The sequence below is a fragment of the Falco biarmicus genome, chromosome 8 (genome assembly GCF_023638135.1).
Source record: "Falco biarmicus isolate bFalBia1 chromosome 8, bFalBia1.pri, whole genome shotgun sequence".
NCBI lineage: Eukaryota > Metazoa > Chordata > Aves > Falconiformes > Falconidae > Falco > Falco biarmicus.
The window spans coordinates 53,779,207-53,801,946 of NC_079295.1; the positions used below are offsets into that span (position 1 = coordinate 53,779,207).

Genomic DNA, 22,740 nt, shown 5'->3' on the forward strand with positions numbered 1-22,740 from the left:
ACCCACTACCCAGGCCTGGTTCACTGTTTACCAGAACTAGTACTTCAGTACGTATAGACTATACGTGTTTTGCAAGCAAAAAAAAATACTCGAGTCAAAAGGGCATTTTTATCTGAAGGTGGAAACCTTCAGAATTTGGCCACTATTTACAGCTTAAGCCTTCAAGTGGTTTCAAAGGGCACTCTGGAATCTGGTGACTTAAAGACTACTGCCGTATTTTGCAAATACAAGGGTGAGAGGTCTAGAGTTTCTGATCAAGCCACCTCTGTGGCCCTAAGACCTGACCTCCAGCTTTAATTTGGGGGGGAAAAAAAAGCTCTCCTACACTCCTGCTCTGGAGATCTTCCATAGCACAAAATGCCTCCTCGCAAGCTGCTGGGATGGCTGCCTGTCAAAGATGCAGGAAGAAGATCCTGGAATATGGTCTTGGGGATGTAAAAATACAATCAATAGTCTTTGAGCTCAAATGGACAACAAGAAACCTAATTATTTCATCTGCAAAGAGGTTTAAGTAACTGCTTCAAATCATTCATTTGTTCAGCATATAGGTTAATTTTTTTTCAGTTAATTCAGACGCAAATCCATCAGAATAGGTCCGATATGGCGCTTTGTTTCCATGAGGACAGGAATCCATTCTTCCCTGTCCTGTCATTTCAAAAAGGATAAATAAGAACCTAAGAGACCATTCTATAAACTGCAACAAAACCCATGAGGTCTTGACCCATCCCCTCTGGCTGCCAGAACGATTTGTGAGCACCGGTGAATTCTGCCTAACAGCATCCTTTGAAAGCCAGTTGTCTCGGTTTACTGGGGAGGCACAATGAGATTGACTGATCTCCACCAAGAGGGCGCAGAGCACGGCAGAAGCAGTCCCTGGACATAAGATATAGATATTAAACTGATCTTAACACTGAGATAGCACAGGTACGTCACAAGGAAAATCTGCTCAAATGTTGTTGACACCGACTCAGGGGAAATTGTTCCTTGGCTGCGTCGAAGGAGAGCGGCTTCCTCACTTACTGCTGCAGTGGGAAGTTATGGAACTGTTTTGCAGTTCTTGAATTACAAGGAAAAGCAGGGGGACCCAGCAAGAGCCGAGGGTAGGAATAAGAAAAAACAGAATAAAAATCACTTATCTGCACCGTCACCGTCCCCCACACTCCCTTCAGTATCAGGGTTTAAGAGGTACCTTGTGAAACTTTTTAAAACAAGCAAAATTCACAATTTCGGTACAATCAGGATTGTTGTCCTACCTATTCATCAGCGTGTACTTTTCTACGCAGCCACCAGCACTGCTGGTCCTTCAGTCACAGCAAGTGTGACACTTAAAAACCCAAGAAAATATTTTTGTTTCCATTTGTATTTTCTTCACTTGTGTTTATATATGCAGTAGAAATGACATTTTCGGCACAAAATAGCAAAAAAATGAAGGTTTTAAGGATTTTGATAAATCTAGGAATTTTGTACACAAATACCCAGCTACATCTCACTGTGCCGTTAGTGTTTCTGGCAGCCACCCCATACACTGTGACCACGTTTCTTATATTGCACCTCGTATACCGTTTACTTTTATCATTCTTTGTATATTCCTAAGCTCTGCAGCCCTAAGAACATTTTTTTTTTCCCCACAAGTGTTATTTCTTTCCCCACAAACAGGCACCATTTGGGTCTGAACGGGCAATGCCTTTAAAGCCTCACACCCCACAGCCCCCCAGGATGGGAAACCTCCCACCACTGCACAGGAGACCCGCGGTGTTTGAAGGGCTGCTAGTACTTATGATGAAGCATATAATGAACATACAACGAAAGGACACTAAGCAAATGACTTTATTCAGCTTTCCTCAGCTTCTCCATACTGGATTTTAAAATTGGATCTTCCTTCCCTTTTGCTCCCCCCATGACACCGCAGTGGTTACTTGTAGTTGTTGCAGACCTAAAGAAAGTGATGTCAATACCATGCAACAAAAAAAATCTCGACAAATTATTCTGTAAATGTGTCTGGCTCACACAGAGGACCCGGTGCTATTTTTTATTATTGAAGTGATTAGTCATACTCAATTAGGAAGCTGTTCTCTGCCTCAGAAAGGCAACACTGACCTCCTAACTCAACCTTTACACCCTCCATCACACACAATATTCCCTTCAGCACAGGAGAGAGGCTCTGCCGTTGCGTGTGACGGGGATTAAGGCATGTGGAGCCACGCACATCCCTGTGGCCAAGTCATAGTCCCTGAGCATGAACATCCAGCTTCCGACAGCTCACGGGCAGTCCCTGCTCTACAGCATGGGCCGAGGGCAACGGTCCTGAAAACCCATGGTCTTCCTCTCCTGGGCTCCAGAGCTTTTCCATCATGGGTCTGCCGAGAGCAGCCCTGCTCACAACCTGCTGCAGAACCTGACTGGGGCTCCGGCTCTGGTTTCTCCTATGAATCTGGTTCCTGGCTCCTAGCACGGGCTCCTGCCCAGAGACAGGTCCGCTCCGCTGGCCAGACTGGAGAGTCAGGCTGAGCCTCCGCACTCCAGGTGCGCACCCAAATGAGCCTTCTTGTGTGTGTCCTCTTCAGATTTGGTACCAGGGGCTGCAATGAAAAGCTCACCACAGTGATCTACCTAAGGACTTCGATTACCACGAAGGGCTAAATTCAGGCAGTGAAGAGAAATTGCTTCACTCTTTCAGGTGTCAAAACAAAATTAATTTTGATAACTCCTGCAAAATGGAAGAAAAAATTTTCAGTGATTGTGTACATCAAAATTCCAGTTTGGGCTCACCTTGTTTGCTTGATTTTCCTGCAGAATTTTGTGATTTTAATATGCACTGAAGTTACACAGTATCTGTACCATCATGCTATCATGGAGACCTCTACAGTAACCGAAGCTTTCTACATTACAACAACAACAAATCAAACGTGGAACTCTCTAACAGAAACCCAAACTGAACAAAAAAAATAAAGGCCTTTGCAAAGAACTGTTTGCCCAGTGAAATTTAACTGAAGTCAGTACTCTTGTTAGTATTTTCACTTCAGCAAAGCACAACATTTTTAAATGCAAAAAAAATACCCGCCCAGCATCTCCAGCAGGCTTGACATGACAGCACCATAGACTTTCCTTGTGAGACAAGAACTCATTTTATTCTCCAGTAATCATTGCCACCAAGAGCAAGACAGACATACCACGTGTGTATGACTAACCTTAGTCATCACTGCACAGGAGACTGGCTCCGGCTTGGGAAGGGTGATCCAGTAATAAGCCTCAGCAAGGCCGCACTGATGGCATTTGGGGAAGTCAGAAGACATCCATCTGTCAAGATGGGATCAGCTGCATGCTTGTGCCTCACTCCTTCACCTGACACACCACCGAGTCACCTTAGCAGATGCTCCTCTACCTCTGCCCCTTCTCCTCCTCACCTCCAAAGTGGTGGGGGATAGGAAAGGGAAAATGCAATGAGAAGATGGATAAACTGATGTATCTTCCCAACAAAGCTGTAGGGAGTCTCGGGGAAACTTCACTCAGTGGCTGTAAGGTATTAACAAAGAATTCATTTCTCAGAGACCATAAGAAGTTAGCTGGTGGCCAACAACTAATTCTGTCTCTTAAGTGACCATCAGCTCATCTGCTCTATGGCCTTGGGTCTGCCCAGTAGAGATGAAAATGTTTGACCAGATGACAGCAATAGCCACGCCAGTCTTCCAAGACATTTTCCTTGCAAGGCACTGATTAGCTGAGACACTGACACATTCTTCAACCAATTCACTTCCATCCCACTCAAGGCCCATCTAGTTCCACTTTCTGTCACTGCTGAGCTGATGACAACAGAGGAATTGAGTCATTCCGAAAAACTTACACCCCCATTTCCTGCAGTGCTGGACTGTGCTGCTTCATCATTTCTGACATCTTAAACGAAGCCGCTTCTAGGGTGGACTGAGCAGTCTCAAAAGCCCATCCCATTTTACATACAGATGAATATGTATTTACATACAGATGAATATGTTCCTTCTGCTCTACTGCACCAGAGAGGAGACAGGGGTAACCCTAAATTCAGTTCCTGAGCATCTCATGCTCCCTGTGAAGAACTGAACTTATCACTGCAGTTCTCCAACTTCACTCTTCTCTTTACAAACATAAGGTAAAAAAATGCCCTTTTCCCCCATCCTTGGCCACCTTTGTCTTTTTAGAGCAGGGTATGGTGTCCAGCGATGATGAGCTGATGCAACCTCCAACTTCAGCGTAGACATCCTGCAGACGCCTGTTGTTTTTGGGTAACACGGAGCAGTGGACTGATAAAAAAAGATGTCTCAGATGTTTGGAAAGCCTATTTAGCCTTGCCATAGAAATTGCTGTCCTCTACAACTCAGAGTATAAGTTCTTGCAAGTACAGGGAGTCATTTAGCTTTCATCCAGTATTTGCGATTCCTGATTGAGGCCAGAGGAATCACTCTAGCATAAATAAAGACTACTACTACTACTGCTATCTGAATCTGATATTTCAAGAGGCTCCTCAGTTTCTGGAGTGAACATCTGCCAAATTAAAGCTGTGATTGAATAAAAAAAAGCTGTTGCTCAATTCCCACCGCATTTCACATTTCGGGTTGTGACTTTTATCATAGCTCCACCTTCATCATTATCAGAGAAAGAGAAGTTTTTAGCAGAGGCTAACTGGACAAGATCTTCCCAGGCTGCATTAAACCAATGCTGTGAAGTGACAGCCACCTCAACCCACAGACAATTTCTTGCTCATCACTGCAGAGCAGTCCAAAACCCTCCAAGTGTCGCAAGAGAATATCCTGCCCATGACAACACTTGAGCAGTAGGAAATACCAGTGATCAGACTTGTTTTTTCCCAGATGAAATAGCTCCGTTTCCACCGCCCATTAGGGTGATGAAGGCACTGCCTCCTCCCACAGCACTTCTTGCCTTCTCTGTCACTGCTGTCTCTTTTCTCCCCACGAAGGACAAAGCTGATAAGAAGTCCCTCAGTTGTCAGCAGAGACAGATTGCTGAACTGATTTTAATCAAATGTCATTCCAGCAGGTTAAAACACAACACTTAAACGTAGAAAAATAAAAAGATAGACATGACACATCACCTGAAGAAGAAACTGGAGTCCTGCTTTAAATAGAAAAAGACACAAGAAATGTCTTTTCACTGAAGGGTTATTTTTCAAAACAGTTCTTTAAATTCAGAGAGCCTCTGGCTTGACAACCCAAACCACAAGCACTGGGTTTAATGGGCTCGTGTTCCCGGGGGATGCAGGAGTCGCAGGTGGGCCACAGGTCATGGAGGAAGCCAGCACCTTGTGCTCTCCTGTTTGCAGACAGGCAGGCTTCTCTTCACATCAATCTGGCCCTCATGGCCTCTCAGCTGTAACCTCTGTGCCTTGTCAATCTTACACCAAGGCATTCTGCACTTCCAAAAACGAAAGTTTAAATCCCACGTTCGAGTACCAAAAAATACTAACAGACAGCACAATGTAAGGGCTGTTCCCTTTGGAAAGGGCATGTGGAAGCAATTCTGCCTACTTGTTCTCTAGGACCAAATATTTACAGCAGTCAAGTTTCCATGGGCTGTTCAAGGGTGACTTTTTTTTTTTTCCCAGTGCAGAAACACTTGTACAAAATCCTTGTTTACACCACGCTACATTTGTGTAAGAGTTCTGAGGACAGAAAGCAGCTATAAAACCTGCGGGGTTATTTACTATGACAGTAGTACTATGACACTTCACAACTTGCTCCTCTCACCTTCAGCAATTATTATCAGTTGGTAACCAAAACACTCCCAAGTCTTTGAATGCAGTATCAAACCCTCAGCATAGGAAGCCAAGGGAAACATCCAGCTTGAGTCTGTGGGCCTCTTAAAAAGACCAAGATACAGTAAAAGATATCAATCAACAAATGAAGGCAAGAATGGTGGTTGAGTTCAACGAGTGCATCAGAAGTGCGGGCAGAAACACAAGATGGGCGTGAAACCCATGACACTCACAAATGGGTTTGTGTTTATAAGGACAAGCCACAATGTTAGTGCTCCTCATCACCACAAGGGACTAGAAACCATAGGTGTGTTTGATGGGGATTTGTACAGGGCTACCATGTTTCCTTCTTACCCACGTATCATAAAACTTCCAAATAATTCACTGTAAATTTTCCCTCTCTAGAAAACACACCTTCCAGCTACTCTTGTTCTCCTGCCAGCATACACCAGGGTATGGAAACCACTGCCCCAGAAAGGCACCAGCTGTGTTTTCTGTGCCTGCACTCAAAAAAACTTAACTCTGTTCACACAGCAGAGAAATGTACACTATAAATGCTAGTAAATATAGAAATCCTTCAGTTCTGACATGGTGTGATGGTCCTGAAGGTAACTCACAGCTCCTGGACAAGCTACAGGACACCCAGCTCCATCACTAACTTGCTCTGCCTCTACAGATGGCCACACACACCGCGACCTGCTGCTCGCTGCAGTCAAGAGCAGGTCTACACTTTACACAAGATCCTTGCTTTTACCAATTCTTTAATAAACTACTAGCCAGTATGGTGCCCTCCTACTGCAAAAGAACTTTAGAGATAAGTGCTGGTGGTCTCGTGGCAGGGGTTAGCTCATACTCCAGCAAGAACACCGCAGCAGCGACGGGCAGTGACCGTGTCACTCCACAGCAATTCTTTGGTTTACAGCAGCCCAAGGCTCCAGGCTCTGGTTTAAAAAGCCACCCTGCTCCAAAGCAAACAGAAAATGACCCGTGGAAAACACACGTTACTATGGGCATTCATCTTGTCACAAAGACACAGTGCTGCGCTGTTCTGAGCTCTGCTAATGACCATGTGCCGGCAGTTGGCACCTTGAGACAGCTGAGGAAAAGAGCAGTGAGAGCAGAGACATCACGGGGAGAGCGGTACTGGTCCTTGCTCTGCCAGCTGTGCAGGCAAGCCTTTCCCACCTGGTTTTGTTCCTCATTTGGATTCCCATCCTGCCTGCAAAACCACTAGGGTAGCACTGCGTCACCCAGGCCACAGAGGGGGACCATGAGTCAAAGCAGATGAGCAAGCCAGGAAAGATTCCTCATCGTGCTCTGCAGATGAGCCCTCTGAGGCTGCCACCACACCGTGGGCACCGTGATTCATTCACAGCACAATAAAAGGGACCCAAAGTGTCACTGGTCTTTTGCACTACCTTCCACGCCTGCCTGATTTCCTACGTGGGTCCACGTGTGGTGGACACGTTGCACTCCCCACCTGGAGGTCACACATTACTATAACTTTATTGTGTTGGAATAAAATCCTCCTGATTTGTTTTTATTGCTGCCATAAGGTGCTTTTGTAGCTTACGAAACACAAGCAGGAAACAGCCTCCTGCTTTGAAGCCCAGCGCTGAGACATGCCAGTCACTGTGTTTATGGTTCTGCAACCCCTGGACTTCAGCAGAAACAAGAGTATTTCCTGGCCAAGGTATCTTTGTTCATTGTTATTACTTCTGTGTAACTATGATTAAGAAATCCATAGGGTTGTGCTGAATTATGTCCCCTGTAATTTCAGCTGGGCAAAGGGTTTAGGTGAAGCTTTAAATCTCGAGCATTAAAGCTTTCCTGTTACTTCTGTCTGACCGAACCGACTATTGACGGGAAGCTTTGGGGTGCATCTGTCTGAACACCTTTGCAGCAGTAATCTCACAGAGTCTTTATTTATATGGAAATTTATAACCCATGGTGTGAAAGCCTACAGGCACAGACCTTACCCACTCCTGCCCAAGGGTGCCAAGAGACCTGCTCTGACCTGAGCACTGCCCTTGCTAAAAAAGGCCCAAATAAAATCCCCAGAACTCTGTAAACATGGGGGGTTAAGAAAAATAAACCAACACAAGCATGAAGCTGTTGCCAACATATCTCTCTGGGCAACAGCACTGATCCCACACAGTTTAACTCATTGCACCACATTCACACTTTCTCATCAACTTTCTTGATTACCACTGACAGAGCAGAGCCAGGAGGTTTCTGCTGCCCCTGCGCTGGGGTGGAAATGCCATGGCCTCATGGGACATCTTAGAAAATCAAGCAGAGACAAAATCCCCAGAGCTCTGAGCCACAGATATACGTAACCAACCCAGCTGACTCATACCTCTGCTGCCATTTCTTCACACTCCATTAAAAGATGACAGCTTCTGGAGAGAAAACTGGCTGAGTATGTTCATCTTAAACCTGATCTGCCTCCGGCTCCCTTCAAAAAATTAGTTGAGCAGCACGCTAAAATAATCACAGTCCCCAAGAGGCCACGTGATTCTCCAAATCTGTACAAAACATATAAAGTGCACAGCCACCATCTTTTCTGTTTAAGAAGCTGATACCATCAGGGAAAGTCAAAAGGTTAATTAATTAATTCCTTTTCTAAAAGACAGAGATGACGCAAGAGGGAACATGCTATAATACCTCCTCAGCACACCAGCTCTGATGCTACCTACAGAAGAGCTTGCTCCAAATACTTGATAGCAGTAACAGAATTACTTTGAGATGACTGTAGGTACTTACATACTGCAGCAATAAAACCGCAACCTTCTCTGGCGGTGGTCAGAGAGGAACAACTGGAGTATGCAAATTTTCTTGAGAGAAAGAAGTTAAAACAGTCACCATGGGGTCGGTATCTAACCAGGCTGGGCTGGCAGTTGTGCTACCCCCCGTGCACTGCTAGCAGCAGTCTGGGCCAAGGGGACTCAAACAAGAGCCTGTGCACCAGCTGCAGGCTTTTACCACTCATCATCCCAGGTGGGAGCCACAGGTGATCCCACCACAGAGCAGATATTTGTAAGTCAGGGCCAAGAGCTGTGCTGGTAGGGATTGAGCAGAAGTTGGGTCTTTCCCTGCCTAGCTATGCTGAGCTCAGTACCTTCCAAGATGCTGCTGATGTTTTCAACTTATTTTAAATTAAATTACTGAATCCTTCTCAGGTTATTAGAAGTGAAGAAACCAAAATAAACTTGAGGATGTGAGAATGTAAGAGTTGGTTCTGGAGATTGTTTTTTGGTGGGCTAAAGCTGAAAGCCTGATGGCACTCCTGATGGGAAGAGAGAAAAGGATAAATGAGCTCGGAGGATAAACTGCTTTCAAAAGGTTATTTCCAAAGTAAGAGTGACAGGACATGCTTTAGGTGGGCTGTGAGTTCTCATCAGCCAGACTCTTCAGGTAAAACAAGCTGTCCAGACACTAATTGTGTCTGATATCAGACACCTGGCAGCTATGAGATGTCATGTGGCTCATTTTCAGTAGTTTCAGAGAACAGTTATTTCTACCAGCGCACATACTTTGAACAAGTGCATTTTTCAAGTTCTGCACATCTCAGGCTATTAATCCTTGAAAAATGTCCTCAGGCTGGTTTCTGTCAGGTCATCTGTGATGTACCCTTTGCCATTGCTTCCCTCGTGAGGGAGGCACGATAATGGCATCCTGCTTTGCATTGCTAGTGAAGTGCAGGCTTCCTAACACCCCTGCTTGCTTTAGCTCTGCAGGGAATCAGCAGCTCTCCAAAGGAAGGAAGGGACTTAAAATCTGGCAGGACTTCAATGTAGAAGGCTTCACCCCTCATTTCTGGTGATACTGGAAGGACTCTTGGATGTGCATCCCACTGAGGATGAGATGTGCTGAAGCAGCATCTTCTGCTTCATACCCTGGACCAGGCATCAGCTCCACAGAGCTCTGTGGGTTATTCCCTCATCTTGATGCATCATGTAGAAGACAGGATGAGCGTGAGTACATTTGGCCAAGGCTTCTATGTGGGATGTCATGGTGCTGCACCAAGAGGAAATGTTTAGCGGATTAAGAAATGGTGATCACAGCAGTTCTCTATGTTTCTGAGAAACCAACAGGAAAAAAAAACAAAGCAGGAATATATGAAAAGACAGATGTGCATTAAAAAGTTTAGACAGTAATGTTTTTAACACCCCTGAAAACAGTGAGTTAAAACAGAAGGAAGGGTGTAAACAGAAAAGAGCGATAACCACTAGGTCACAGACCTGCAGCACAGAGAAGCCTCTGTGCCAACAGCCCCGTAGGGAGGCACGGGTCAGATGTCACAGCTGACAAAAAAATACACAAAACACTGTAACGAGAAGAAAAGGGAATCTGGTAGCTGTGGATATAAAGTAAAAACCTGGAGAATGGTCAGAAAGCAGTAACAGTTGTAGACAAATCTGTAAGCTGCAGAAGAGGTTGAATTGAGCATTTTGCAATGAAAAGAAATATAAAAAATTAGGTTGATCAGCTGGAAAACAGTGGAGTTGTTGACCATGATTCAGGAAAAGCAGACACCACCAGTAAATACTTCTGTCATATTTTTAGGAGCCATAATATGTGTTGATGAACTTTTCCATCCCTGCACATATTAAACAAAATGTTAAACAGCAATTACTAATGTTAGACTTCAAAATTAGCAAGTCCAGATAATGATATATTTTTCTTTAGAAAGACCTTCAAGAGAGCTATAAGGAACCTCACACATGGTTGATCTTGATTTCTAGTAAACTTGGACAATCACAGTTAACAAAAAAAATGTACCAGTATTTTGAAAGAATAAGGTGGATAATCTAGGTAATTATAAGCCTATCAATCCAGGATTGCTCTAGCAATCTCTATCCAGCATGATAATAAAATGGATCATAAAGAATGCAATTCATCAAGAATTAAAGATGGAGAATAGAATTAAGAATCATAGAATCATTTAGGTTGGAAAAGACTTTTAAGATCATCGAGTCCAACTGTTAACCCAGCACTGCCAAGTCCGGAGTTCCCTGCCCCCTCTTCCAAAGGACATCAACTCCTTTTCTCCCTGAGTTCCAGCCCAAGCTCTCTGCTCAGCCAGGCTGGTCTTCCCCACCGGCTCATCTGTCGGCACACGGGGACAGCCTGCTCCTGCGCCTTGAAGACCTCCTGCTTGAAGACTGTCCAGCCTTGCCGGAGCCCTTGGCCCTTCAGGGCTGCCTGCCCAGGGACCCTGTCAGCCAGGCTCCTCAACAGCCCAGTCTGCCCTCCACAAGTCCAAGGGGGCAGTTCTGCTGACCTCCCTCCTTCTCCGAGAATGGAAAACTCCATCATTTTGTGATCGCTGCGCCCGAGGTGGCCTCCAGCCATCACATCACCCCCCAGCCCTTCTCCGCTCACAAACAGCAGCTCCAGCAGGTGCCGTCCCTGGCTGGCTCCCCCGCCAGCCGTGTCAGGCAGTTCTCTTCCACATGCTCCGGGAACCCCCGGACTGTTCCCTCTCTGCTGTGCTGTAGTTCCAGAGACATCTGGCAAGTTGAAGTCTCCTGCAAGAACAAGGGCTGGCAACTGTGAGACTTCTCCCAGCTGCTTCTAGAATATTTCGCCCACCTCTTCACCCTGGCTGGGCGGTCTGTATCAGACTGCCACTGCCTCACCTGCCTTGCTGGCCCTCCGCCTGGTTCTTACCCGTAAACACACAACCCCACCATCACCATCGTTAAGCTCTAGACAGAATTTGGCAAATCACTGTGGACCAGAGGGGAATAAATTTGCCATCTCGGTATTTTCAGTGATAATCAGCAACAATACTGCTGTAATAAGTTGCTGTATTCTCTGAGAAAAGCATTTGATTTTGGCATTACATGTGGTCTTGATAAGGAAGCAACGACAGTATCGACTCCACACAGGACCCCTGAGCAGAATTAAACCCAGTATAGCGAGAGGTCTCAACATACATGCGAAAATGGAAATGCTGCCCAGCAATTCTGGTTTTAGCATGGTCTCCTGGGAATCTGTTATAAGTTTTCTGCTACTCAGTTTTTTACCCATGACAAGGAAAAATCCCTTGAAATCATCACTTAAGAGTTTGCTGGTGACCAAGATCAGTGGGATTTCCCTTGTGGGGAAAGGCTGGGAGAGCTGGGCCTGCGTAGCCTGGAGAAGAGCAGACTGAGAGGGGATCTTACCAAGGGCTACAAATATCTCAAGGGCGAGTGCCAGGAGGACGGGGCCAGGCTCTTTTCAGTGGTGCCCAGTGACAGGACCAGGGGCAATGGGCACAAACTGAAACACAACATGTTTCACCTGAATATGAGGAAGAACTTCTTTACCTTGAGGGTGGTGGAGCACAGGAACAGGCTGCCCAGGGAGGCTGTGGGGTCGTCTTCTCTGGGGACATTCAAAACCCACCTGGACGAGACCCTGTGCAGCCTGCCCTAGGTGACCCTGCTTGAGCAGAGGGTTGGACTGGATGATCTCCAGAGGTCCCTTCCAACCCCAACCAGTCTGTCAGTCTGTGATTCTGATAAATTTAACAGGCAGACACTATACAGAGCAATGTGAATTGCTTGTATACATCTTACAAGAAAACAATATGTAACTGAGTATAGCCAAGGCAAGGCAAGATGTTTGGAAGCCAAAATAAAGGCAGTATTTACAGGACAGGGACAATTTGGCCTTGGAAACAGATGACTGTGAAAAGGAAATGAGGTCCCTGCTCATCGTCAGCTCAGTGCAAGTCCCTACTGCCATTTGTTGTGGCTAACATTGTTCTCAGAAGAATCTTGAAATGAGAAAGCAGGTATGAGGCTGCTATGCTACCTTTCTCCATGCTGATGTTGACATGTTGGATAGCCAGAAACACATAGGGGAAAAGCCATGAACCTTATAAAAGAACATGAAGAGATGTTTTGACCATAGGATGCTTCTGGAGAGGAATCTAATTTATCCCAGCAGAGGCTGAAGAAGGACTTGAGTATGTCCTGCAAGGACATACTCAAGAAACAGGTCACTAGTAACAGGACAATCCTGGTGGCAGAAGACATTCTGGGGGCTGAAAGGTGAAACCAAGCAAATTCAGACAAGCAAGAAGATGCATATCTTTGACTTGCACTGATTACGACTGCTGCAGTCAAACAGCGCAGCACAACAAAACACACTCCTGTTGGGAGGCAAATCTCTGCAGATAATGGCAAAGCAAAATCTGTGAGTGAATCTGCTGAACAGAGAGAAGAAATGGGTGTCTCTCCAGACAGTCAGGCTAATGGAGGGGAAAGCTATGACTGTAAAGATGAAATTGCAATGTAAAGGCATTGCAGGAGCATCCAAAGGTGTGAAGATTGAGTAATGTATCCAGACTGATGTGCATGGCATTTACCTAGTAGTTACCTTCCATCTCTAGTCACTGATTTCAGTCTTTCAGTCTTTCATTCTTTAAACACAGCAAATCATTCAGTGGAAAAAAGATTCAGCAAAAAACCAGAATGCAGATAACTGATTGAGGTATTTTTTTTCCTTTCACATATGAGATGCCAGAATCTCACTGCCTGTCTAAGCAAGAGAAACTTCTGATGTTCAGACAATAGAATTGTGGAAATTTGATTCTTAGAACAGCAAGAAGGAAAAAAAAAAATATGTAAAATATAAACCTGTGCTTGAGAAGCAGAACTTTCATTTCCCCCCTTCTGTAAGAGCAGAGAAAAGAATTACTCCTTTGTACCCCCTGAGACTTCAAGCTCATTCAAATGAGATTTAATCACTCAAGAGAACTGTTTGGAGCTTTTGTTCAGGATTTCTCACAACTAAGAGAAAAGCAAGTGCCACTTCAGAGCCTTCTGTTACATTAATTGCCAGGATAAAAGGAGGGAAATAAAAAGAACTGCATGTTCCTAAACAGTCCTAACTGTGCCTGAAAGCACTCGCTTCCCAAACTAATCCCTTACCCCAGACACTTGATGACTTACTAGTGGCATTCAGTAAGGGGTAGCCAACTGCAACAGACTCTCTAATTATAGCATGACCTGTTGCTAATTACTGTTTGACTAACCCACTGCTGTTACATTATCACACTAAATAAATAATATCCACTCTCCCCTGGTAGTGTTTACTGAACGGATTTCCCATTCAGCCTCGACTGGAAGGTGTAAACAGTCCCCAGTGACACCAGCTGCTCCAGTCGGACCCAGCGGGTGGGGAGCCTTGCCTCACACGTGAGTAGTCATGATGGACAAGAGTGCTGAGCAAAGGTGACAGCCACCACCTTGGCCAACAAACCACCAGCTCAGGCTGAGGTCCTCGGAGCTGGAAGCATGGACTGACATGGCTGCGAGGGAGGTGCCGAGGGTCCCACGTGCCCTGGAGGTCTGGGAGCAGGTTAGGGGGTTCTGAACATGATGTTTTCAAGGCAATGCACCAGTATCATCAAACACCAGATGCTGCATCCCACATATGCATTTTGGGAAGACTGTTGATCAAATCCAGCTGGCAGGTCCAGGCCTGCATGCCTTCCAGCCACTTTCCCTGGTGACCTGCTCAGATTGAAGGACTGAAGCCTTTCCAGACTGTCTCCTGTGGAGAGACAGTCCAAAGCTACCACTGCCAGGAGTCCTTAAAACCCTGTCTCCACTTGGCCACCGCTTCTCAATGCCCAATCTCCCACCTCCTCATCGCCCAAGCAGGGATGACTGCCACACTCCATTTCATTTTGAAATTTTCAAAAAGAAACTTCTAAAAAACAGTTTGAAAGCATTTTGCAATTCTCATGTTGTTCATGAGTAGATTTGAAATTTCCATTTTTTATTCCCAGGTACAAAGAATCGCTGGCTTTCTGGCAGTTACAGTCACCACTGTAAATATTCTAGAAAATTAATCTGTAAGAAAGCTCAGAGGGACTGAGTATTGTGCACTACTTAAAAATAAATTCTGGATTTGCAATGGCAAGGACTAGCAATGAAAACCTGGTTTAGTCACTAAGATAATGCAACTGGGTGAAGGAATCAACAGTATGCAACTAGTATGTCCCATGAAACTTAGCAAAAATAGCTGCAATATCAGAAACCAGAAAGTTGCAATGAATGGTCCACAAATGGAAAATAAGTATAGGAAAGAATCTGCATGTTGTCAGCAAAGTTTATCATTCATATTTCTTAATCTAAAATTGATCTACATCTAAAATTATCCAGGATAACATAGGTATTCAAACACATACCCTCCGTAGTTATTGGGAATGAGATACTCCTTATTCTTGAGCTCACCTGGACTCATGGTGTGTTCCTTCTGTGCTAAATCAGTCTGGAGGTTGCAACATGCTCAGACTGCAAGGATGTATGGATGGGATGTTCTGTGATACTGGGAAGAGTTTGGCATCAGGGCACAAGCAGCATCAATAAAGGTCTTTGTTTTGAAATTCTGTAGTTTAAAACAAGAAAAAGGTTTGGTCACAACCAGATAAACCAGCTTAAGAAAGACCTCAAATTTCTCAGCTTTTGTCTCCGAAAAATATGATGTACTTGTCCTTTGTGGATTCATCTGGGGGAAGAAATCTGATGTAAGGAAAGAGCTTCTGCTGGCCTTGGAGGTTGTAAGTCTTCTGAATTTACAAGCTATCTTTTGTTATTTTTCACTAACATTCCCTTACTTTCACCCAACTGTTCAAGCTTCATTCTTTCACGGTCTCGGTACTCATGCTAAACCCTTGTATTGAATACGCACCAGCTGGGGTCTGTGTGTGACCAGATCTGAACAACTGCTGACTATGAATTGCACCATAGAAACAGGAAAGCCAAAATGGGCACATTTCCTTTAAGAAGAGGCGGAGGGGAATTCACACTTTGCCCAGCACATCTGTAGGATGCTCCAGCCTATACTTTCCTCCTTGTTGCCTCCAGGCACATCCATGGCAGTACTGCCAGTATGGCAATACATGGGGACAACACAGCACTGCTCTGCAAATTATGCAGCTATTTCTAAAAACACAAAAAAAAAGGCTTTAAAAGTTGCTATTGTGATTTCCTGTCAATTTGTACTCCCTTTATGGAGTACAAGGATACACGGTGGTGGAGGAGTAGCTGCAGCCTACAGATGCAGTTTAGTATTTTGAGACTGCTTTTAAAAACTCCAATGTGGGTGTTTGCCAAAAGATCTTTTTATAAATTTTATTTTCTTCACTGCAAGTGAAACAACCAACTTTTACTCATACTTACACAGTCCATCATAAAGTAAAGATGAAAAATCTACTTGTCCTAAGAAGCTGCCAAGTGCTAAACCAACCAAAAATAAATGTTCTTGTTGGGAAATAAGTTCCAGGTGTGTCTACCAGACCTCTTCATCCAAAGCTGAATTATTTAAGGGTCCACAACATAGCCTGGATATGAAATTTTACTGTTGTTGAAACTAAATCGGTAACTGCTTTGAGAGGCATTTCTGTCCACACTCCCCAGACGTGTTGCCCAGGGCTGGAAGGGAAAGTCAACGGGGGCTTGGTTCACATGATGGCAATGGGAAATCTGAAGTCCCTGCCAGGACTTCTTTAGGACATGGGTGTGAGCAGAGTTGGGACACCAGAGCAAGAGCCACAGGGAAAGAATGAAAATGGGGGGTTTGCATGTGCATCTTTCTTATGCACGGCCAAGAAGTGCTTCTGGCAAAAGGTGGCTAAGTCACCAGCTGGGCAGTTCCTTCAGAAGCTCTCCTCCCTCCATCACCTGCTATTACAAGGACAGGTTTATCCACAACATATGTATCTGATCGTTCTCCTGCACCCTTAGGGAAGTAATTTGTGGATTCAGTACCTATTTCCCCTTCCATCTTTTTTAACCATTTGATTCAACACCTGTCAGAGATGGCACAGTGTTCAATGCAGCCTTGGCATCCTTGAAGCACCAGAAACCAAACAGGGCAGACAGTGAATCCATCAGGCCTGAGAAGGGCTCTTGGGGCAACCTGCAATTCCTCCATCACTTCCATGGCCCAGGCAGGGACCTTAATCTTAGAGCTCCCACAACAGCTGCCACTCTTTAATCACATTATGCTGCTTGTGTGGAGCAGAACTGAGGGATCTGATTTTGGCCTCTGGGTTTTTGTCATGGGGAGTTACCAGCAGGGTGTACATGGAGGAGGCTGTGGGGCACCCGAGCCCACCAACACCGCACTGGGCACAGAGAAGGCATCTCTCCCTGTGGGGGACCTAAGTGCTGCTAGCCCTCAGAGGTGATCTGGCAGCAGACACAAATCCTTCTCACACGTGATTCTTATTCAAAACTTGGCAGTGGCTGACCCAAAATTTCCTGCCAGCTCCTGTCCAGGTCCTGTACAGACCAAGTTTCCTTCACACAGTCGTCCTTCACACAGCATAGGAGGTACAGGTCATGAAAGCCACCACTGAGTGTGAGATGCCCCATGCTCTGTGCTGCAATGTCACCAGTACAGGGACTGGAGCTCCCCCGGTCCTGCCAAGGTGGAGGTGTGCTCGGTTCAGTGGGGACCTGTTGGCAATATGTTGCAGCTGCTGCCCAGGAGGTGGTCAGTGTGCGTCTGTCTGCAAGCCCCAGAGGTGCCAGGATAAGCCTCTTTATGCTCAGTACAAAAGCTTTTTGCTTTTCCATTTGGAGAAGAGTTTTCTTCCCAGAGGTATCCCTTGTTATCCTGGAGATAACTCATTCCTGTGATTCTGTGAGCTTGTCTGCAGATGGGCATCTGGGGAGCATCACCTACCATCTGAAATGACTGCATTGTTAGCAACATTCATTCGACCTTCAGTCAGCTTAAACACAGAGAGCTTAAACAAGCGTTACTATAAAGTGAATTTTAAAAACGTTATTTCCTTGTTTTGTATAATGTAGAAGACAGGAAAGTTATGGACCTGTCTGCAAGGAGAAGCCTTATTTATAGCATGAAAAACCCAGCAATGTCAGTGCAAGAGAAGCACATGCAGGTGCTGCTCTGGCTGTGCACGTTCAGCTGCCCTGGGTGCATGCTGAGCTGCTCTGCGTGTGCTCTGTTTGCTCCAGGACATCCATCTGGGCATGACCTGGCACAGCACCTACCCCAGCTGCACCTCCAGCTCCCCACGTCTCACCCACGACTGCTTTGCCACCCACACAGCTAAGCACTAACTTGCCTCTGTTAGCTCTGATGATGCTTCAAGCCCATGGGTTTACATCACTCCAGCCTTGAAGCTTTTGGAAGTGCTCACTCAAGACCACCCTCCCAGGTTTTTTCACGCTTAGTAGAGTGAGGCAGCTTTGGGACCACACACATCTCATGCCCGACTGCCCTGGTGCCAACCTACACCAGCCCTCCCCGCAATGGCTGAAATGTTTTTTTCACCTGTCTGGATAAATTATCTGAGAGGAAATCACAGTGTTTAAAAGAAATGAGGAAAAGTAAGAATAGCTTCAAAAGTATAAACAAAAGCAAAGATCTCTCAAAGAGCTGCAGAGGCAAACCAGGTACAGCTCCTCTCCAGCCTGTCCTCCTCATCCTGCCTGTCTCATAACTGAGGTTTTCTAGTCTAAGTGGGAAGAAGAGATAACACCCTCTCCCATCTCCAGCACCACACAAAGTGTAATGACCGTCATAACGATGATTTTAAATAAATTTCAGGATTACAGACAGGAACTGCTCCACACACTTAGCAAGAGAAGGAAGTTAACAGTACTGTGTTCATGTAGACCATGGGAAACCCAGACACAGGGAGGTTAAAGGCCACGACCAGGACTACAAAATCGAACTACTAGTAGAGCTGGGATTCAAAATCAGCTTTTTAGCACGTTGAGCCTGCACAACACCTGCATTGCTAACAGGTAACATCCTCTCCTTTGAAGTGTATGAAACAGGACTGCAGATTCTGAGTGCCTTTAAGTCACCTGCTGGGCCTTACTGTCTTCTGATTAAGATAATCAACCGTGGAAAAGAGGATGCCATGGTTGCAGCACATTTTTATTAACACCCTCTAGCTCAGCTACGTATAACATCTGGCTCCTGGGCAGTTCAGATGCGGTCCCCATGCCAGGGCTGGCGTGTGGCAGCGGGGCCGTGCCGAGGAGCCTGGCACACGCCGCCTGGGCTGGCTCTGTGTGCCCGCTGCTCTGGGAGACACCGGCTGCCTGCCCGGAGCCCTCCTGGCTCTCGCTGCCCAAGGCTGCTCCATCAGCTCAGCTGCCCAAGCTCCTCCATCAGCTGAGCTGGCCAGATACGGCTTCCAGACACACCACAAAAGATGCTCCCTGGTGTGGTTCACCTGCCCAGAGCTTCACTTCCACTGAGCCAACTGGCAGATACTTGAAGCTTGAAGGTAGTTTTTGTTCCCCAAAACTATAAACTTGGAAGGTTGCACATAGGTCTGTCACTGACCCAAAATAACAGATGATCAGAACCTTTCTCTCCTGCAATGCAGAGGTGGTGTGGCAGTAAATCTCTGTGTTAAATTGCTACCAGTATTAGAGCATGGGATGCCAGAATAAACTCCCAGCACCTTTTTACACCGTACAACTGGAATTTATAATGCTGGGTTTCCGTCTGATCGCCACACAGCTCACACCCTGTGGCCACAGCTTACCCTGCTGCACCGAGCAAAGACTTTCCAAATTCAACGCCATCTGATCAAATTAATATAAACAAACTAAATACTGGCACAGCTCTTGATGGCTCTAAGTGTTAAAATATTTATTCACTCTGTGAGCAAGTGAAATTCTGCTTTGGATCTGTTATGGCTACTAACACTTACCTAACTTTAAGAAGGTTTTATAAGACTTAGTAAACTTCTGTTATTAAATATAATTTAATTTCTATCCTCTGGACAGCAACATTTTTTTTTGGAGGAGGATTCTCTAAAACAACTGCATAGCAGGCTTTTAACTAAGATTTATTTCCCGTTTAAGCAAAAGTAAATCACTGCACTATGCAATGGAGTTGTATTTGTCCAAAAGCAGGAGGGGAGAAAAGTACAAACCTCTTATGACTTTTCTTGTGTTCCTTGGGAAATCTTATGAGAAACAAAAACATGAAGAAAATACTTGAACTTAAAAGTTATGGCAGGTTAGAACTTCACCTGAGCTTCAGGTAAGACCAAGTCTCTCCCCATGGGTCCAAACAGGGCAGCAGACCACGGAGCTAGAAGTATCACTGCTACCAGGAGAGTGCCTCAGCAGCCTACACCAGCTGTACTTGGTGGTCTCAGTTCAGAGCAGCATCGTGTGCGTGCTTCCACACATGCATTCCTACACACCGGGACCCTGGTGGACATGCGTGTGAGTGGCAGCATGACAAATTCAGTTCACAAGCACTTGGCAGTGTCCTGAGCTTCCTGCACCCTAAAGACCTGCCAAAACTCACAGATGGAGAAACCCAAAAGCGTGGAAGGGGCTTCCTCACAACAGCATGTGTAAAGGGGGCTAATGGGCTCTCAGCGGTGATGCTGTGCCGCAGCACAAGGAATCGCACTGCATTTGGAAGAGATGAGACTGGATGAAAAGCCTCAAGGAGATTGCCTTCATTAACAATTCCTTCAAGCATAGATTATCGAATATGGTTTAGTTGCATATTTCATAGCTAAAAAGCTTGCTGAATCTCTCCTGCTGTTCTGGTTTTGTGTCCTGGTGCAGAAACACCTGAAAAGCTGGTAAATCCTGGTGCTAAGGTACACCCTTGGACGGCTCGTTTGCAGTATGTGACCAGACCCTTCTTGGGGCTCACGAGCTGCTTCCCAGAGTTTAAGTTCAAAAAATAGTTTTGTCTTGGGTTACATTGTTCATTGCAAAGTCAGCAAGAACAGCCACACTCCCTTCCAAGCCGAGCTGGTGGAAACGCCGCCATCAGCTTCCACCAGTTGGCTTGGTCCCTGCTAGAGAATACAAAACGCCAGACCACACGGAACGGTTTGAGTGAGGGTCAAGAAACAGATATCCTCTATGGAGGATCTGCCAAGCGCAGCAGGAGATGACAGTCCTCCCATGACCATGCTCTTGCTCATCTCACATCTTACTACTAGATACCAACTCGAAAACTGCCATCTCTTCCCTACAACACAAAGTCAAAAAAAAGAGGTTATGTATGGTTTGTTATAAGGTCATGACACAAGTTTATGGTCCCTCAATGGGAAACAGACAAAATGACCATGTGTAAAAATGACTTCCAAGCCAAGCGAGCCTTCACCATCACTCAAAACTAATAATTTGTCATTTTGGTCTTTTTTTTCCTTCCTATTTGTCATTCCTGGAAAACTCCCCAGGAAAAGACTTGTAATTTTCTCCAGAAGGATCCAAGGAAAGTCCGATTTATACTTCTTTGGAATCTTCTCCCATCACCTCTGTCCCTGAGCAGCACACAAGATGTTTGCTCTCAGCAATCTTTTAAGATCCTTCCACACACATATAATTATTGTCACAAACTTTTCTGCTTAAGAGTTTATTTTACCCTAAAATCTCTTGGCTCCAGCAACACTGCATTTTTTCCCTGGCTCCTAACTTGCCTTTTCAAGAAATTACTCGTTTGGAGGGAAAAAAATAAAAATCTTAACTATAGAGTTGATTCTCCCACTACGTCAATTATTTCCATTTCCTTCATTAGAATTAAATATTATTTCTACCAGCACAAGCGATCCAGCTGTAACCTCTCTGTAAATCCCTTAGAAATTAATTGTAGCTCACAGATCTTTGAATGCTGGTATCGATTTATTGACTTTTATCATAGTTGTGGATGTTAATATTATGCATTCATCACAAAAGGTTTACGTGATTACAATGGACTATGTATTCACTTTAACATTTATATTCATCATTTCTCATTCATCAGTTTCTCACGTTGGGTTGTGTCTGTTCTCTGTGCTCAGCAGCATGGAAGGGTTAAAGACAAAAGAATCCATGAATCCTAACAAGCCACTTCAGAGCTTAAAACAGTTTAACAATAACTAAGCTGGTTGCCTCAAACTTTTTTTTTTTCCCCCAGAAAATAAATAAATAGTAAAACAGTAAAGGTATGTAGGTAAACTACACAATGCATAAATACTGTTCTTTCCCAAAATGTTTTTTCAGATACATAATCAGTTCATACTAATGCATGAAACTTCCAGATTTTTGGAAGATGCTCATGAATAACAGCCCCCTTAAGTAACTGCCAACTGAATCAGATCCTTCAGTTTATTGTATTAGCAAAATTGTTTTCCACTGACTTTCAGGACAAGGAAAAGACAGGAATGTTGTCCTCGGCTGCACTAGGGACATCTCTCCAGTGCAGCCTTTAGTCCTTTGCCCACCCAGAAGCGCTGCCTGCCCTGACCTGCCCACCAGCTATCCCCTGCCCGGGCACAGCGCGCTGCCCCTCCTGGCTCTTCGCGGCACGATGGAGCTGCCTTCGAACAATCACGCTACTCTCATCTAACTCAGGAAGCTCCTACATACACAATATGATTTAAAACAACTGTGATAAAAGACAAATAATAATAAAAAAGACTGAAGAGCATATGGTCTACAGCAGAGGCTGGGAAGGGAAAGGGAAGGTCACACTGTGATTCGTAACTGATTGGATCTTCTGTAATAAACCTTCCCGCACACCTGACTTCCCTGAGATCTTACGTGCATCCCCACTGATGCACAAAACCATTTTTTGTCGGATTTGTTAAAACTTACAATAAAGGCTCATGAAGGTTACTACATCACTTGCAGTGCAGCTTTAAGGGTAGGGCTTTTGCATGTGACTAAGAGCCACATGGACTGTGAATTTATGAATATCACAATCCGTGCATGTGTCTCATTGGGATTTCAAACCTTAGCCTGCATGCTTCCTACCCTTGACCTTGGAGATCCCAAATGCGTTGGCAGCATTGGAACTAACTTCCCCAAACCAGTTTCACTTCTGCACCCTCTCTGGAGGTACATGCGGCTCTTAGTCACATGCAAAAGCCGCACAGGTAACAAGCTTTAGGTAATTACTTCCCCAGTCTTTACACGGGGAACACGAGACATTTAAGTCCCATAAAGCATTCCTACACAGGTAAGTCATCCAGCAATATG

The 22,740-nt window shown here is 45.1% G+C and overlaps 1 protein-coding gene across 4 annotated transcripts in view; it reads right to left on the minus strand.

Annotated features, from left to right (window-relative positions):
- HTR4 (5-hydroxytryptamine receptor 4) overlaps positions 1–22,740 on the minus strand; it is a 142,016-nt gene that overhangs the window by 99,307 nt on the left and 19,969 nt on the right. For 3 of the 4 annotated variants that reach the window (XM_056348808.1, XM_056348809.1, XM_056348806.1), the window contains exon 2: positions 14,986–15,139. The exons of the other annotated variant lie outside the window; for it this stretch is intronic. The gene's annotated coding sequence lies outside the window, so the exon portion shown is untranslated. The remainder of the gene's footprint in view (positions 1–14,985; positions 15,140–22,740) is intronic. 4 annotated transcript variants of the gene reach the window in all.